The sequence below is a fragment of the Solanum pennellii genome, chromosome 1 (genome assembly GCF_001406875.1).
Source record: "Solanum pennellii chromosome 1, SPENNV200".
Taxonomy (NCBI): domain Eukaryota; kingdom Viridiplantae; phylum Streptophyta; class Magnoliopsida; order Solanales; family Solanaceae; genus Solanum; species Solanum pennellii.
Window position 1 is genome coordinate 72,154,975 of NC_028637.1, and position 8,084 is coordinate 72,163,058.

General features: G+C 29.2%; 1 non-coding gene across 1 annotated transcript; it reads left to right on the forward strand.

Annotated features, from left to right (window-relative positions):
- The first annotated feature begins 4,314 nt into the window (after positions 1-4,314).
- On the forward strand, positions 4,315-4,462 carry LOC114075810. The gene has a single exon (XR_003576199.1). It is a non-coding gene; the product is annotated as a small nucleolar RNA snoR135 (small nucleolar RNA).
- The last annotated feature ends 3,622 nt before the right edge of the window (positions 4,463-8,084 follow it).

Sequence of the window (8,084 nt, forward strand, 5' to 3'; positions counted from 1 at the left end):
GCGGCGGCGGCTGGCGGCGTGACGGACGAACACGGACGATGGTCGACGGTAGACGGTGGGTCGGTGGCAGTGGACTGTGGACGTGTTTGGTGATTGGGGTTTCAAAGAAGAAGGTTTCACTTTCAGACTTCATTGTTAATTTAGGGATTTATCATTTAGGGAAATTGGCTTGGGTATTGGGTAATTGGGTTATAGGTATTTGGGTTAGGATTTAGGAATTTGAATAGTTGGGCTTGGGCTGAGTAATAGGAATTTATGTAGTTGGGCTTGGGAGGATTAGGATTTAGGAATGGGTTATGGGATAACAACAAATAGTAATTATGTATATATATATAATTTCGGTTTTTCGGTTAACTGAATTTTTAAATCTAAAACCGAAAACTGAATCGATATACCGAAATGTTAAAATTCAAAATTGAAACCGATCGAAATAACCGAAAAATCGAAACCAAAATTAAAAATAATTCGGTTCAGCCGGTTTTTTCGGTTTGAACCATATTATGCCCAGCCTATCTAGAGAGTGAAAGAGAGAAACCAATATTTTGTGGTAACACCCCGTGAGTAAACTTTCACGGCGGTGGGTATATATATATATTAATAATTCAGAGAATAAATACTGTAGCCTAAACATTAATATATGACAGTACATCAAATATTAATCAGGCTCCACAACCTAACAAATATATCAATTACACAACAAATTTATCAATTACACAACGAATTCAATAAGATACACAACACTCGAAATAGGTATGAAGAGACTGTGCATAATAAAATACTCAAAATTGACGAATCAAATGTCTTTACATCTTCGGGAAAGATAAAAACAGAGAATGAAATAATATTTTTTTGAAAAATTATTGTACTCACTAGAAACACAAATATTACTATAGGTGAGCTAATTGAGGTACTTTATCACCGCACAAAGCGCAGTCAATTTACCTAACTTGTTTATATCCTTTAAAAAGGAAATAAGGTGTGTACTAAATTAAAATTCCATTTTTTTGGTAAAATGATTTTTCTAATATGTCTTCAAATTGAAAAATATAAAAATCTATACATTTGAAGTATATAAAGATATTTAATTTATGGGGAAATTGGCAAAATTTCCTTGAATATAATTGTGAAAGTATTTCTTTTTTTCGAAAATGATTATTTCAAATTGTTTGAAATTGAGGAAGTTTGACAATTAATGTAATTGTAGAGGATGAACATTGGGTGTCAACAACAATCACACATATTTCTCCTTCACCCGCTTTAGTTAGGGTAGAAAATGTGTTCCCCTCCTTGTATTATTTTTAACTTAACGTTGACATAATAAATTGATCACCTCTTTAAGTAAAAATTAGAGTCGAAAAAGATCAATATTCTCTTATTGGATAAAGATTCGGTCAAGTAATGTTCAATGATCTTATAGATTCATGTCATGTGTCCTATATATTCATTTATGGTTGAGATCCATTTAAATTATATACTTATTATAATAATAAAAACAACTAAGTTGTTAACTTTTATATTTTTTTAAAAACTATCATATAAAGCAATTAAGTGTAATTAAACTAATATTTTCAAGAAAAAAATTTAAGATTGACTGGAATATGCGTACTTCTTGACTTTTTGCCCGCCAAACCTCTACGGGAGTAATTTCATACATGTTTTCTCCAAATTCTTAAGTTATCTCCAAAAATAGATCAAAATTAAAAACATCATTGAGTCCTAAATAATAATTCGGAAAAGGGCCTAAAATACCCTTAAAGTATTGGAAATGGTACAAAATTACCCTTCATCCACCTATTTGCTCCAAAATACCCTTTCTACCCACCTATTGGGTCCAAAATACCCTTGTCATCCACCTTTTGGTTCAAAATTAATCACTTATTTAACGATTTTATATTTAAACTATTTAAATATTTTTTTTAAATATGTGACGCTCAACTATTTGTTATAATTTAACTTATTAATATAATTTATAAATCAATCCACTACCCACCCATTACCAACTAAACCCCTTTAAATTAATAAATCCGTCACATTATTAATGCAACAATAGATTAGCTACTACCAATTGAGTGTTTTTAAAAATTTGAGGCGAAAATATCTATAGAAGTAAATTATCATACATTCAAGTGTCTAAATAAAATTACCGATAAACTTAAGAGTCTGACTATGTTTATCTTAGTTATTCTTACATCTCAATTATGCGATGTTACTTCATAGGTAACTTTTTTTTAAAATAATATATTAAAGGTTTTAAAACAAATAATAAATATTTATAAAATTATATTTTTTTTAAAATGCATGAATTAATTCGGGATGTATTACTTCTTTACCTTTAATAATAAATTTCTCATTCAATCTTGAAAGAAAGTGTCCTCCTAAATAAGCGGCTCAACCGAAATTTAATTGGGGCTTCGACTCGGACTCGAATTATTTTGAATGTTATTTTCAGGAATCTATAATTTCATCGTGTCTTAGTAAAGTTTATGATGATTTTGATATTATAATTGGATTATTAATTGGGTGAGGTTTAGCTAGTAATTAGTGTGTAGTGGGTTGGTTTATAAATTATATTAATAAATTAAATTATAACCAATAGTTGAACGTCAAGTATTTTAAAAAATATTTAAAGAGTTTAATTTTAAAACAATTAAAAAAGTGGTCAATTTTAAATCCAAAGGTGGATGACAAGGGTATTTTGGAGCCAATAGGTGGATGAAAAGGGCATTTTGGAGCCAATAGGTGGATGAAGGGTAATTTTGTACCATTTTCAATACTTCAAGGGTGTTTTAGGCCCATTTCCGATAATAATTTAACTAAAGAACATGATAATACATTTAAGAAAACTTATTTGGAGGTTTTCAAATAGTTATAAAAGTATATTTATTCAGATTCTTCAAAAGTGTCAGATTCTTTAAAATTAGTACTTATAACTTAAAAAATTCAATTCAAGTACAAGGTTTGACAGGTAAAAAAGTCAGGAAGTCCGCANCCCCTATCTTATTTTTCTCTCTAAAATGTTAACTAGGGTATACTTAATTGTTTTATTTGATAGTTTAAAAAAATAAAAGTAATTGACTACTCTGTTGTTTTTATTATTAAGATGAGTAGATAACTTAAATGGATCTCAATCATAAATTATTATCTATTACACATGGCATGAATTTATAATGCTATTGAACATTACTTGACCTAATTATACTTGACCGGATTATTATCCATTTATTATATTTAAATAAACTATGAATAAGCTTAATTTTTTAAGTCTATTGGTCAAAAATAAAATAGAGTTGGTTTGTTAATTAAAATATCTTTTTTGTTTCTTTTTTTTTTATATTCATGTACATTGTGTTGGCATACCAAGATGAGTTGTGGTTCAATGGTGAGATTGTTTCACTACTAAACATAGATCTCGTGTTCAAGCCTTCGATATTGAGAAAAATTTGTTGGGAGCATCACTCCCAATGGGTAATGTAGTGCATAATTCTTATTTAAATAGGACTCCAATGCGGACTTCGAACACCGGATGAAAAACACAAAAAGACATGTGTTTTAAATAACATTAATAAATTCATGCTTACATTCATTATTTTGCCCATAATTCTTCGAATGTTTTTATCCTTATAGTTTTTATCNTATATATATATATATATATATATATTCAACACACAATGTTGGAAAACTAATACTTTTTCTGTCCGTATTTACTTGTCTATATTTCCTTTTTTAGTTGTCCCGATTTACTTGTCCATTGTGACAAATCAAGAAAGGACAAAAAAAAATTCCTATTATACCCTCATTTAAACTTTTTGAAAATTTCCAAGTTTTAGTTCATCATTTTTGAAACCATAATTAATAAAGGTAAAATTATAATTTTACTATGCTAATTATTTCTATCTTAATATGTGTATCATTTCTAAAGTGGACAACTAAATAGGGAAAAAAGGGGTACAACATAAAAAGTCAAAATCATATATCCAAACAAAATTTTACTTCATCTTATAATTTCACATTGCATGGTTAAACGGGCTCCATCAAAAGTCTTAGCTCAAATTTGAGTATAATATGGGTAAAGCCCAATAATAAGGGTAATTTAGTAAAATTTACCATTGTTGAAACCCTAATTCGTCCCATGTTTTTGCTATATAAAGACGCTTCATTCCCTCTCATTCAGGCCACACAGTGAGTACACTCTCGTAATTAATAATTTATCTGAGCTTTATTTTGTGGTTGTCCTTTTTCTTCTTCATTTTCATATGAACAAATCTATTTATTTTTATTGTTTTATTTAAAGAGTTTATTGATTTAGAGAAAAAATAAGCAGGGATTGTGTGTATCGGCTTTTTGCTAATATAAATGCGCTTCGCTCGAAAGTTTTCTCTGCAAAATTAATATTTTGGGGAAGATGGGCAGTTGTGTTTCATCTCTTCACTGGAAATTTTTAACAATCATTTTCCCCACATTGTTCTTTTCAATTACTACTTTTACATGTATATACACTAAATATTAATGTTAATATCTTATTAATTATTGTCTTTATTTTAGTCTCTTTTTTTTCTTCATATTTTAGTTATTTTGAGTTTATACCTTTAGATTATATAAAACTTTAAAATCTAAGGTAAGAATCATATTCTTAATTTCGTTTTGTTATTATAGTTCATTTCATGTTTGTTACTATATTTTTTATTTTATGAATACTCGCAAATTTACATAATTATCTCGGTCTCAAATTATAAGAGTAATATATTTGTATTATAAGCATTGTTTGCTAAAAACTTGTGAGCACCGGGTGTACACACCCACTATAGTCATACTAATCACAGCAGACAAGTTAAAATTTTTTAGGGGTCTTATTTAAATAAAAAATATTAAATATTTATTGAAAATAACTAATGTTGAAAGAGCTAGGGTTATTGACAACTTTGTCTTTTTTCCTGCTCATTGTAATTAGTGTTTTATCAATGTATTCTTCTTTTTTCCCTCACATCTTACCCTTTTTCTTGTTGCAACTTGTTAGTAAAAAAAACTTACAATATAATAAAATTGAAAGATTATAATTGAAAATAAAATGACAAATAAAATTTTAGGCTGAGGCACAGATATCTCGTTCTCTTTAAGGAGATTCAAGCCCACTGTGGCATAATCTACACCGATCCAGCTGTAATACTCTTGACTTGTCTCCTTCAAGATATAACAGCCCAACAACAGTATATAACTTAAGCAACTCTGTGTTAATTGAAGAGTCCAAAACTCCACAAAAGAACACCTTCCTTCAAAATATAATACTCTTTTTTGTATAGTGAATATAGTTGAAGACTTAGAATATTTTCTATGTCTCAATTCTCTCTTTCACTATACTAACCTCAATATAAACCACTGTTTTTCACTCTATATTTTCTTGTACTTCTCTTGTTTCTTTTCCTATCTTAACACAAATGAAGACTACACTATTTATTGGTGATGAATTCTTCCTTGCAATGAATAGGAGATAGTGGATAGTAAATTTGTCAAATGAATCACTCAAATGTTACATAAGTTACAAGACATAAATATAGAATAATGGATGAAATGAAGAGTTGGTGGTTACATGAGTTACAAAAAATTAATGACTATTTTCTTTCACAATTGATGAGAGTAAAGAGGCACAAATGAAATGTCTATCAATAGACATTACATGATATATAATGTGACATATAATATATATATTTATTAATATTAAAATATCGCACCAACAATTCCCCACTCATTTTAATATTAAGATAAAAGAGTTTTTCACAACTTAATGAAGGTAGACTATTATGCATAATGAAGGTGTGTTGTGCATTGAACCTTCACTTAGTAAAATAATAACCTTTACTCTAGAGTCATTGGTGGTCTCAGACTTGAACTATGACTACTTAAGGGAAATAAAGAATTATTGCATAAACACAATAATCAAGGTGTTGACATAAGCTTTAATACCAGCACGTTACGGCCTTGTGTTATCCCGATTTTTTGAGTGTTTTTGAGAACAAGCCCTTTATCATAGAAAGCGACCTACTTTCACACTCACATAGGTGAAATCTTTCAAGGGTGCTCCTATAATTTAACACCCCACTCATACGAGATACAAACTTTCATTAAGAATTTAAAGACTCAACCTCCACAAATAATTATAGGATAAATGCACTCACATCATAGGGATTGAATAAAATTAACAGTAGTGCATTTAACAACAAGTCATCATATGATTCGTTCTTTCCATTAAACCTGGTTATATGATCTCTAGTCCCCAGATTGGGTTTCCTCATATATGACTCAGAATTTATGAGCTTCAATTTTCATCCCCCTCGATGTGCTTCAGACTCTTTATCTTGCTAAGGCCTTAGTTCATGAACCTGCAAGATTATCACAAGTTTTAACACAATCAACATTGGTGGTATACCAACGATCAATATGATTTCACAATATTGTGTTTTTCTCCTCAAGAGTCTAAATTTATCGTTATAATAACGATTTTGTATTCAACCACTATATTGGTTTTTTCACACTTAATCAAAATTAGTAAAATTATTTTCTTAATATAAAGTGCTTCAATTCACTTTTTCACTAGTTGAAGTTTAATTTTTTTTTTTACTTCAACCTTCATAATAGAGATAGCAAAAAATAATTTGTTTTTCTCATCCCACCAAATAACACCAAATCTTTTTCTCATCCAGTTTGCTTGTACCTTCAAAGTACTTGTAGTGCAAACACAACATCAAGTCAAGTTGTTAATCACATAGCTCATATTTTTATTAGACTAGCAAACTCCATTTGTTTTTATTTGTCACAACTTTCTTACACAATTGAATCAAAAAGAGTTGCAAGACTCACACAACCAACAAAATAGCATTTGACAATTATTTCCATATTATGAGACTTGACGAGGAAAAATTCATCACATGTTTTATGGTATCTGTATATTTTTTTTTTCATTTCAAGAATGAAATTTATCTCACAATAAAATTTTATGTTAATGACTACTCAAAATAGTTTTCATAATTTATTTAAAACTCTCATGTTAGAGCTAAAAATCATCACATTATAGCCAAATAATAGCATATGATTTATTCCACGATTAATATATATGCTCTTGTACCACTCTTTTAGAGCATTTTTCAAAGATGCAAAAATCACAATTTCACAATGATTTTTTTTCTCATTTTATATACCTCCACTATTTCAAGAATTCAAACATCATTTTTTTCATGAAAAGTAGATTCACTTTATTCATGAAAATACTAGGTAAAATTTTGTTTTTTCCTTTACCTTTTCTTCACTTTTGAGCAAGTAGAAAAATATTTTACTGTACACCTCTTCTCTTCCATCTCTTGAAGAGAGCGACGTTTGAGCGGAATGATGTTGAGATCTCTATCTTGATATCCGCATTTTTTCAAACTGAATCTCCTTAAAATTGTTAGTGAAAAAACTTACAATATAATAAAATTGCAAGATTACAATTGAAAATAAAATGAAGAAATAAATCTTTAGGTTAAGGCACAAATATCTCGCTCTCTTTAAGGAGATTCAAGCCCACTACGGCATAATCTACACCGATCCAGCAGTAATACTCTTGACTTGTCTCCTCCACGATACAACAGCCCAACAATAGTGTATAACTCAAGCAACTCCGATTAGTTGAAGAGTCCAAAGCTCCACAAAAGAACACCTTCCTTCAACATATAACACTCTCTTTTGTATAGTGAATATAGTTGAAGACTTAGAATATTTTCTATGTCTCAACTCTCTCTTTCACTACACTAACCTCAATATAAACCACTCATCTTTTTCACTCTATATTTTCTTGTACTTATCTTGTTTCTTCTCCTATCTCAACACAAACGAAGACTACACTTTTTCACTCTATATTTTCTTGTACTTCTCTTGTTTCTTCTCCTATTTCAACACAAATGAAGACTACACTATTTATAGGTGATGAATTCTTCCTTGTAATGAATTGGAGATAGTGGATAGTAAATTTGCCAAATGAATGACTCAAATGTTACATAAGTTACAAGACATAAATATAGAATAATGGATGAAATGAAGAGTTGGTGGTTACAAAA